Below are 12,166 nucleotides of genomic sequence, written 5' to 3'. Positions count from 1 at the left end.
AGAATGAAATCGTAAGTTATGGATTGTCAGAATACTAGATCAATAGAAAAAAAATCACAAGAATAAAAATCAAAGTACACTTTCATTTTATTATCCAATTATTTTGATGACTATAAAAATACAAAATAGACACAATGTTTTAAAAATAATTAATACATTTTACAAGATGAATAAAAATCCCAACAAGAACAATACGTAATGTTTCAGATAAATGTTTAATCATTTAATAACAAATCGTAAAATGCAATAAAAATCAGGAATCTGTAAATTTGATAATTCACTTTAACTTTTATTTAATTGACAAAAGTACAAAGAAAAGATTTTCCAAGTTTCAATGACCAAGTTAAATATATTTTGTAAATATAAACAAATTTTGATTTTGATGGCTACACCACACTAAAAAACGGGACAGAGGCAAAATAAAAAAGGGTTTTAGAATATCTAAATTGGGCTGTTTTGGAGCAGTTTGTGAGCAGGGTAAATTTGTAATATTTAAGGTTATCAGGTTTGGCTCATCAGAAAGCTATATATCAAGTGATGCTGCTGGTCCACTGGGCCAGAGCTCATCTCAGATAGGCAAACAGACAGTGGAAATGTGTGCTGTGGCCAGATGAGTTCACTGGGAAAAATGGATGTCAAGCTGTCAGTCCCAGTCTTATATTAGGGGTAGAAGATTCCTTCTCCTGTGGCTCCATCTAGTGGACAACATTAATATCACCGCCTTCATCTTTCAATTAAAATGGCCGATTAGCGTCCCAATTATGATAAATTCGTGAAACTAAAGCCAACAGGCTAGGTCTTAAGGACGGATCGTGCCCAGTAGGTCTGGGTCTTTTCTTGGCAAAAAAAGTGTCAAACTGTGTCTAAAGATAATAATCTTAGAATCCAAGAACCAGTCATTGCCATTCGTTTTCACAAAGATTTTTTAAAAATTTAATATTTGTCACTGACACCAAGTGCAGCTATAGCGGAGAAGTGTTTCCTGTCATATATCATTCAGCATTCATTTTGTAATTTTATCAAACATTTTTCTTGATAGGAAAAATCTCTGTTGTTATGCTTTATTTCTTGTCTTTTTCAATTCATCAGTTTACGCTGCAAATTTAAATAGTTTCGTTTTTATGCAGTCGATACCCTAAATTATGTCAGTGATTCTCTCATTTTTAAAGATGATCAAGTATTTATTTCGATCGGCAGTCTAACACAAGTTAAGAAAAAAGCGTATTTCCCCATCTATAGAATACAGGCTAATTCCTTAATTTTTAACTTCTTCTAAATATTTATGAAGAATAAATCAACTTTAGGCTAGGCTAACGAATTTCTTCATAACCTATATACATAAGGTATAGCCTATATTCAAAACGAAGTTTTCATGTATAAATTAATAAATCACGAATATGACGAAACAAAATTATATGTAGATATAGATATATAATATCCTCATCCATTTGATACAAAACTATATATATATATATATATATAGAGAGAGAGAGAGAGAGAGAGAGAGAGAGAGAGAGAGAGTTTTGTATCAAATGGATGAGGATATTACAGTGACTGGAATTTATTAAGTAGTGTTTTATTTTGTTGTAATCATTAACTTGGGAAATGTAACGAAAAAAACAAAAAACAAAAAACAAAACAAGTAGCCTGCATTTAACTTAGGTCTACAGACAATTCGTTTTAATCCCTGATTGTAGAATCCATCAAAAAGCAAAAAAAAAAAAAATAAAAATCTTGAAATTCGTTCACTGTGTTAAGTAAGCAATCTTCATTTATTCTTATATTCTTATATTATATTGATGCAAGAAGAAATAATGTTATTTCATCATATTCGTGATTAAAGAATTCATGTAGACTTCGTTTTGAAGTAGGCTATTCGTTATGAAGAAAATTCGTTAGGCTAGCATAAAGTTCATTTAATATTCTGCATAATAAATTGTATTTGTTTTTTATTATACTGCAGATCGATATAAAATAATTTTAGATATTCTTTAAAAATTTGAGAAATCACTGACATAATTTAGGCTACTTTTTTCGACTGGAGAAAAACCCCCGATTTAAATTATAATTATTATTTGTTTTGCTCTTTAATGGATTCTATTATTGACTTGAAATTGTGCTACATGTGAATGGTCTACATGAGATATAGTATTGCTCAGATAAATGTTTTTAAAATATGCTAGAAATGTTATAATTAAGGGAATTTAACATAGACCTACGCATTTTAAAAGACATTATAAAATGTGTCTACTCCTCATGCAATAATTACAAAAAGAAAAAGAAGCATCGGACATAATCCAAAACATAATGTAACAGCTAAACAGAACATGAAATATCATTATTATCACATCATCATCATACATGAAAAAGACTTAATATTATGCAGCAATTATTATGCACTGTTGTTAGGTGTTTGTAAATAACTAAATAAAAGTAATAACCTATAACAAATACACCTACTTTAATGCAAACTTTAAATTTAGTTGAAGGAGACGACGTATGTATCAGGCGTCATGTGAGGCGACGTACATGGTGACGACGTATGTATCAGGCGTCATGTGAGGCGACGCACCTAGTTCAGACGTACTTATCACACGTACATTTTTTTATACTTTTCTCATGTACGCCGCTGTCACGTCGCCGCCATTATAGGTTCCAACAGTGACGTCGCCGTGACATCGCCGCGGGTATGTCGTCTGCCCTCCCTATTAATCCCATTCAAAATTTGACACGGACTGACGGCGACGGAAGGGTAGTCTGCGCCTTCGTCTTCTTCTGCTTAGCCTTAGAAAAGGCATTATCCACTCGCCATAGGCCGGCAACCAAACGGAGGGGAGGGGAAATCAGCGTGGTGAGTATGAGTGTGGGTGTATGTGGTGCGGTAAGTGTGTGCGTGCTGTACCCAGCGGGGATCTAACTACTTTATCACACACTCACGGGACACTGCACTTATTCATATTCGCGATCACAAAAGTACATTATTTGAATGTGCTTCAAAGTCTTGCCGGTAAAATAACGCCATTTGGTCCGCGCGCTGTTCTGGCATGCGCTTCATGAGCGCGTAAACCTGAAGCACGTGCGCTAAAAGCCTGTCAAACAGCACCTGATTACTAAACTGAGCTATCTTTGGCGGTTAATTTGCTTATACTGTCAAAAACACGCAAGGATTACATATAAACACAGTCGGTTGTCTAAAGTGAAAGTAAACAGTTAAGAGAAAAACGGATGCGTGCCTGTATAGATGCGTGCAGCTCTGCGACAGAGCTAAAGATGCTGTCGATTGTCATTTAAAGGGACAGTACACCCAAAAATGTTTTCACTCACATGTCCTAAAAATAATATTATTTGTATAGTATGTGTATTTGTAACATGTTTGTTCTTATTTTTTAAAAACAAAGAAAATAATGACAAAGATTTTTTTGTCTTCGCCCACTTTGGCTTAAATATCTGCCATTCTTTTTATTTTATATTTTGTTACCTTGTAAGGTTTTGGTTTTAAAATAGAAAAATTAATTTGGCTGTACTACTCATTTACATTACATTTACATTTATTCATTTAGCCGACGCTTTTATCCAAAGCGACTTACAATTGGGAGTAAAACAAGTGATTCATCCTAAGGAGGCAGATCAACATAGGAAGTGTTCAAAAATACCATATATCAGGCGTTGTTAGAAGAGTGCAGGCTAGAAGGAGAAGATCAAGAAAGAGAGGAAAAACAGGCTAGAAGGGAGGATTTTTTTTTTTTTTTTTTTTTTTTTTTTTTTTGAGTCAGATAGTGTCGAAAAAGATGGGTTTTCAGCAGTCGTTTGAAAGCTGTTAAGGAGTCTGCATTCCGGATAGGGGTGGGAAGATCATTCCACCAGGCAGGGACATTGAACGAGAATGTTCTGGACAGTGATTTAATACCTCTCTGTGGTGGTACAATGAGGCGTCTTTCACTAGAGGATCTCAGTCTTCTGGAAGGAGTGTAGATGTGTAGTAGTGAATGGAGGTAGGCAGGTGATGATCCGGTGGCTGTCCTATATGCCAGCATCAGTGTCTTGAATTTGATGCGTGCTGTAACCGGTAGCCAGTGCAGGGATATGAAGAGAGGTGTAACATGGGCCTTTTTGGGCTCGTTGAAGACCAGTCGTGCTGCTGCATTCTGAATCATTTGTAGAGGCTTGGTTGTACATGCTGGAAGACCAGCTAAAAGAGCATTGCAGTAGTCCAGCCTGGAAATGACCAGGGCCTGGACGAGGAGTTGTGTAGCATGCTCTGTTAGGAAGGGCCTGATCTTTCTGATGTTGTACAATGCAAACCTGCAAGATCGAGCGGTCTTAGCTATGTGGTCTTTAAAAGTCAGTTGGTTGTCAAAGATAACACCCAGATTTCTGGCTGAAGTTGATGGGGTAATTGTTGATGAACCTAACTGGATGGAGAAGTCATGCTGTAGAGATGGAGTGGCAGGAAAGATAAGGAGTTCCGTCTTTGCTAGATTGAGCTGTAGATGGTGTTCCTTCATCCATGCAGAGATATCCGCCAGGCAACCTGAGATCCGTGCAGCTACCGATGGATCGTCTGGTTTGAAAGAAAGATAGAGCTGTGTGTCATCAGCATAGCAATGGTAGGAGAAGCCATGTGCCTGTATGATGGGGCCCAGAGATGTAGTGTATATGGAGAAGAGGAGAGGTCCAAGAACTGAACCCTGAGGAACCCCAGTGACCAGTTGATGAGTTTTGGATACCTCGCCTCCCCAGGCCACTCTGAAAGACCTACCAGAGAGGTAGGATTTGAACCAGCGAAGTGAAGTCCCTGTAATACCCAGCATTGAGAGGGTGGACAGGAGGATCTGGTGATTCACAGTGTCAAAAGCTGCAGATAGGTCCAGCAAGATGAGTACCGATGATTTGGACTCAGCTTTTGCCGTCCGCAAGGCTTCAGTGACAGACAGTAGCGCAGTCTCAGTTGAATGGCCGCTTCTGAACCCTGATTGGTTAGAGTCCAGTAGATTGTTCTGTGAGAGGAATAAGGATAGCTGGTTGAAAACAGCCCGTTCCAGTGTTTTTGCTATGAATGGAAGGAGGGAGACAGGTCTGTAGTTGTCTATGAGTGAAGAGTTAAGTGTAGGTTTTTTGAGCAGTGGGGTTACCCGGGCCTGCTTAAATGTAGTGGGAAAAGTGCCTGTGAGAAGAGATGTGTTGATGATGTGTGTGAGCGCCGGTAGGATTGTAGGGGAGATTGCTTGGAGAAGGTGTGAGGGGATAGGATCTAAAGGACATGTCGTCGGATGGCTGGAGAGGAAAAGTTTGGTTACTTCTGCCTCCGAGCAAGGACAGAAGGAGAAGTGGGGGGTTCCAGCCGTGATTGTGGTCAATTTTAGTTCCTGTATGTGTGGAGCTGAGAACTTATTATTGATCGATGTAGTTTTGTCTGTAAAAAATGTGGCGAAATCATCAGCTGTTATAGAAGTTGTGGGAGGTGGTGGAGGGGGACAAAGCAGTGTATTAAATGTTTTGAAAAGGTTGCGTGCGTCCGGGGAATTGTTGATCCTGTTGTGGAAGTATGAAGATTTGGCTGTATGTACTTGGGTAGCGAAAGATGAGAGCATAGACCGATACATACTGAGGTCGGATGGATCCTTAGATTTGTGCCATTTTCTCTCGGCTGCCCTAAGTTTGGAACGATGCTCACGAAGAACATCGGATAACCAAGGGGTTGTCGGAGCAGATCGTGCTGGCCTGGAGGAGAGAGGGCATATAGCATCTAGACAGGAGGTAAGAGTGGAGCATAAGGTGTCAGTTGCTGCATTAGTGTCCAGGGATGAGAAGTGAGTAGGAGAGGGAAGGGAGGAGGATACTAAAGAAGAAAGATGGGAGTGTGAGAGAGAGCGTAGGTTTCTTCTAAAAGTAACAGGTAGAGGGGTTGGGAGTGCACAAGTAGCAAGATGTAGGTCAAATGTAATGAAGAAGTGGTCAGAGATGTGTAGGGGTTTGACCACAATGTTGTCTGAAATACAATTTCGCATGTAAATGAGATCAAGTTGGTTGCCAGATTTATGAGTGCATGTAGTGATAACACGTTGTAGATCAAATGAAGCTAGAAGTGAATTGAAGTCAGCAGCATAGGGTTTGTCAAGGTGAATGTTGAGGTCCCCAAAGACTAGAAGTGGGCTGCCATCCTCTGGAAACGAGGACAGCAGCCCATCCAGCTCTTCTAAGAAGATGCCAAGTTGAGTAGGAGGGCGGTAGATTACCACAATGTGGAGTTCGATAGGAGATGTTACAGTGATTGTATGAGATTCAAATGAACTATAATTGCATAGAGGAGAATGGGTTGAGTATTTCCAGTTGTTAGAAATAAGAAGTCCCGTCCCCCCGCCCCTTCCAGTGTGACGAGGGGTGTGAGAGAAGGAAAAGTTATTAGAAAGAGCAGCTGGGGTTGCAGAGTCTTCTGGACGAATCCAGGTCTCAGTCAAACCTAGAATGCTCAAACCAGATTGCACAGAAAATGCTGAAATGAAGTCAGTTTTGTTGACAGCTGATTGACAGTTCCAGAGTCCAACCGTGAAAGAGAAAGGTTCAGTGGAAGAAGTGTCGATAGGACGCAGGTTAGAAATATTGCGTCGACGTGTGCATGTGATATTAGTGCGGTGTGAAGAGACCACCGGAATGAGTTGGAAACACATGATAGAGGAGGACAGAAAGAAGAGTGAACTAAAGGAGAGGAGTACTTAAGTGCGTTGTCGGTGTCGTTGCTCGGTGAAGTCGCGCAGGAAAAGTCGCAAGTCTTTACTCTCGTCGGTCTTCACGCGAGGAGGCTGAACGCTGCCGCTGACGCTTCAGCGTGCAATCTGGCTTCAGCGTCAGCTGTTCTGACGCAGTTAAATAGACAACCAAACAGTGCTTCAATGATAAAAGCTAGGGACGCCTCCTAGGCTCAGTGAGCCGCAAATGTCTCGCCCGCACGCAAAATGGCTCAATCGAAACTCAAAAAGCAACAGCTTCGCACTTGTAATAGCTCCAGAAGGGAACGATATGACAAAAACAAAAGCTTCCCTTGGCCGTACGCTCAGTTATCAATTTTAATGATTGCAATAAAAACTAGAATTTAAAGCAAAAACAATCGCAGGACAAATAACAGAAGAACACTCCTTTTCTAACAGTGAATAGATGTAAATAAAACAAACGAATAATTAATTAGAACAACAGAGTACTTTAAGAAGCAGCTCAAAATTAATATTAACGAATAAGTGAATAGAAACTACAGAGTGCGTTTTAGAAGCAGCTCAAAGTGCGTTTTAGAAGCAGTTCAAATTTAATATTAACCAATAAGTAAATAGAAACTACAGAGTGCGTTTTAGAAGCAGCTCAAATTTAATATTAACCAATAAGTAAATAGAAACTACAGAGTGCGTTTTAGAAGCAGCTCAAATTTAATATTAACAAATAAGTGAATAGAAACTATAGAGTGCTTAAGAGAACAGTGGCTTAAAATTAATACTTAGGAATAAGTAATTAAACAGAAACGACAAAGTGCTTTTAGCAGCAACTCTAACGACCGCCTAGCAAAATAGTATTAAAGTAGACACTTACGCGCCGTCGTTCTTTCTCGTCTGAGGACTGAACTCACTTTCCCGCAGTATGGAAAGTAAGCAAACTACTTAAGCAGTATTCTCGCTAGCCACGCCTCCTAGGCTCAGTGAGCCGCAAATGTCTCGCCCGCACGCAAAATGGCTCAATCGAAACTCAAAAAGCAACAGCTTCGCACTTGTAATAGCTCCAGAAGGGAACGATATGACAGAAACAAAAGCTTCCCTTGGCCGTACGCTCAGTTATCAATTTTAATGATTGCAATAAAAACTAGAATTTAAAGCAAAAACAATCGCAGGACAAATAACAGAAGAACACTCCTTTTCTAACAGTGAATAGATGTAAATAAAACAAACGAATAATTAATTAGAACAACAGAGTACTTTAAGAAGCAGCTCAAAATTAATATTAACGAATAAGTGAATAGAAACTACAGAGTGCGTTTTAGAAGCAGCTCAAATTTAATATTAACCAATAAGTAAATAGAAACTACAGAGTGCGTTTTAGAAGCAGCTCAAAGTGCGTTTTAGAAGCAGTTCAAATTTAATATTAACCAATAAGTAAATAGAAACTACAGAGTGCGTTTTAGAAGCAGTTCAAATTTAATATTAACCAATAAGTAAATAGAAACTACAGAGTGCGTTTTAGAAGCAGCTCAAATTTAATATTAACCAATAAGTAAATAGAAACTACAGAGTGCGTTTTAGAAGCAGCTCAAATTTAATATTAACAAATAAGTGAATAGAAACTATAGAGTGCTTAAGAGAACAGCGGCTTAAAATTAATACTTAGGAATAAGTAATTAAACAGAAACGACAAAGTGCTTTTAGCAGCAACTCTAACGACCGCCTAGCGAAATAGTATTAAAGTAGACACTTACGCGCCGTCGTTCTTTCTCGTCTGAGGACTGAACTCACTTTCAGACAGCTTGTAAAAAAGTAAAACCAACATGACAAAGAATCGTGATAAAATCGTGAATCGTGATATTTCTTGAAAAAATCGTGATATGATATTTTTACCAAATCGCCCACCCCTAATATGCACAGTATCCACAACGCTTACTACGGTTTTACCACTGTAACTGTAGTTTTACTATAGCATTCGTAGTATATGCACACTATCCACAACGCTCACTACTAGGGATGTAACGATATTTCGTGGTACGATATTTCGCGATGCAAAAATGTTACGATATGTATCGTAGAGTGATGACGATACATTTACGATATGACGACAGTCTAATCCTATTGGTTGAGCTGCCGACGTCTCCTACTCTGCAACAGCGCTGCTTGTGCTTTCATTGCAGAATCAGATGCAGAAATCATTTGAGCTGAATATTAGTAGAGCAACATGAGTTCGGCTGAAACTAAAGATACCCTGTCTTCACGTCCGACAGCATTTTGGTTTCACAGTCACGCTACAGTACGACGGTAGAAAAAAAATTACAGACAAAACATTATTACAGTCACGGTGCATGTTATTAACACGGAGTGGGAAATGAAAAGATCCGTGCTTCAGACTCACCCGCTTTTCGAGTCACACATTGGAACAAACATCTTAAAGCTTTTATGGCTCTTAGTGACAGAAACCTCCGAAGATGTAGCCTATTGTAATCGTTTTATGAGCAGCAGCCACGATTTAAGCAGTTACCGCACAGATATAACTATTTACAACCAAAAGCACATTTCACTGAGCGCATGTCGGAGTGTTGAAAACATGATCAAAATCATTTAAATAGGCTATAATGGAGCTGTATGATCCATAAAATACGGAGAAAGGCTATTAATAAAGGAAAAAAAATCCAGAAAATGCGTGTATAGCCTGCGCAGGTAAAAATACAATGTGTAAAATGTCATAGTAAACTGTGTCTGATATGAAAACTACGCTAGTCATTGTCCCATAAAATGACAAATAGCAAATAACACATATAGTTTTTTCATTACGTTTCATTTATTTTGTTTTTGTTAAGTAAAACTAGACCTTGTTGTTTGCAACTACGTTTACCCCGAGACCGTGTCGCGAACACCAGCTCGACCGCAAAACACTTTCACTTTGAGAGAAAGCGGCTGCCGCGGAGAGATTCCACCGCTTGACGCGTCCATGTGAAAGGGCTTTTAAACGGTCTTCAGACAGCGTGAACACAAAACGGGACCGTTTGAGAGCAGCGTCAGCGTATACCGGATTGAGTCCAAAGAGCAAATACCCGTGCATGTCACCCGCACCGCACCTGACAGATAAATATTATTCCACCCGTTACGTCAGTTTTAGCGGTTCACCCTGACTCTGTTTGGCACACACATAGAATCTTGCATTGATAGCAGGTTTAAAGAATTTGACATCTTGACAATCTTATGTTAAATAAAAATAAAATTAAAAAAAATCAGTGACAGACAGACCTATTCAGTTGTTAATTTTAATACAGGTTTTTATTAAACCTTAAAATGTGACCTTGTATGTAAAACTAAGAAAGCTATTGAACTTTTTTTTTATCTGTTGTTTGATTTTCAGTTTCATGTGTTAACTTTGGTTCAAAATATCGTGATACGTATCGTATCGTGAACCCAATATCGGGATACGTACCGTATCGTGACCTAGGCATATCGTTACACCCCTACTTACTACGGTTTTACCACTGTAACTGTAGTTTTACTATAGTATTCGTAGTATAAGCACACTAACCACAACGCTTACTATGGTTTTACCACTGTAACTGTAGTTTTACTATAGTATTCGTAGTATATGCACACTATCCACAACGCTTACAATGGTTTTACCACTGTAACTGTAGTTTTACTATAGTATTCGTAGTCTAAGCACAGTATCCACAACGGTTACTATGGTTTTACCACTGTAACCGTAGTTTTACTATAGTATTCGTAGTATAAGCACAGTATCCACAACGCTTACTATGGTTTTACCACTGTAACTGTAGTTTTACTGTGGTATTTTCTAGTATATGAACACTAACCACAATGCTTACTATGGTTTTACCACTGTAACTGTAGTTTTACTATAGTATTCGTAGTATAAGCACAGTATCCACAACGCTTACTATGGTTTTACCACTGTAACTGTAGTTTTACTATAGTATTCGTAGTATATGCACAGTATCCACAACGCTTACTACGGTTTTACCACTGTAACTGTAGTTTTACTATAGTATTCGTAGTATATGCACAGTATCCACAACGCTTACTACGGTTTTACCACTGTAACTGTAGTTTTACTATAGTATTCGTAGTATATGCACAGTAACCACAACGCTTACTACGGTTTTACCACTGTAACCGTAATTTTACTGTGGTGTTTTCTAGTATATGCACACTAACCACAACGCTTACTATGGCTTTACCACTGTAACCGTAGTTTTACTATAGTATTCGTAGTATATGCACACTATCCACAACGCTTACTACGGTTTTACCACTGTAACTGTAGTTTTACTATAGTATTCGTAGTATATGCACACTATCCACAACGCTTACTACGGTTTTACCACTGTAACTGTAGTTTTACTATAGTATTCGTAGTATATGCACACTAACCACAACGCTTACTACGGTTTTACCACTGTAACTGTAGTTTTACTATAGTATTCGTAGTCTAAGCACAGTATCCACAACGGTTACTATGGTTTTACCACTGTAACCGTAGTTTTACTATAGTATTCGTAGTATAAGCACAGTATCCACAACGCTTACTATGGTTTTACCACTGTAACTGTAGTTTTACTGTGGTATTTTCTAGTATATGAACACTAACCACAATGCTTACAATGGCTTTACCACTGTAACTGTAGTTTTACTGTGGTATTTTCTAGTATATGCACAGTATCCACAACGCTTACTATGGTTTTACCACTGTAACTGTAGTTTTACTATAGTATTCGTAGTATATGCACAGTATCCACAACGCTTACTATGGTTTTACCACTGTAACTGTAGTTTTACTATAGTATTCGTAGTATATGCACAGTATCCACAACGCTTACTACGGTTTTACCACTGTAACTGTAGTTTTACTATAGTATTCGTAGTATATGCACAGTATCCACAACGCTTACTACGGTTTTACCACTGTAACTGTAGTTTTACTATAGTATTCGTAGTATATGCACAGTAACCACAACGCTTACTACGGTTTTACCACTGTAACCGTAATTTTACTGTGGTGTTTTCTAGTATATGCACACTAACCACAACGCTTACTATGGCTTTACCACTGTAACCGTAGTTTTACTATAGTATTCGTAGTATATGCACACTATCCACAACGCTTACTACGGTTTTACCACTGTAACTGTAGTTTTACTATAGTATTCGTAGTATAAGCACAGTATCCACAACGCTTACTATGGTTTTACCACTGTAACTGTAGTTTTACTATAGTATTCGTAGTATATGCACAGTATCCACAACGCTTACTATGGTTTTACCACTGTAACTGTAGTTTTACTATAGTATTCGTAGTATAAGCACAGTATCCACAACGCTTACTATGGTTTTACCACTGTAACTGTAGTTTTACTGTGGTATTTTCTAGTATATGCACACTAACCACAATGCTTACTATGGTTTTACCACTGTAACCGTAG

The sequence above is a fragment of the Garra rufa genome, chromosome 2, assembly GCF_049309525.1.
Source record: "Garra rufa chromosome 2, GarRuf1.0, whole genome shotgun sequence".
Lineage (NCBI taxonomy): Eukaryota > Metazoa > Chordata > Actinopteri > Cypriniformes > Cyprinidae > Garra > Garra rufa.
The sequence above is the reverse complement of the archived record's forward strand: the minus strand, read 5'-3'. Positions refer to the sequence as shown.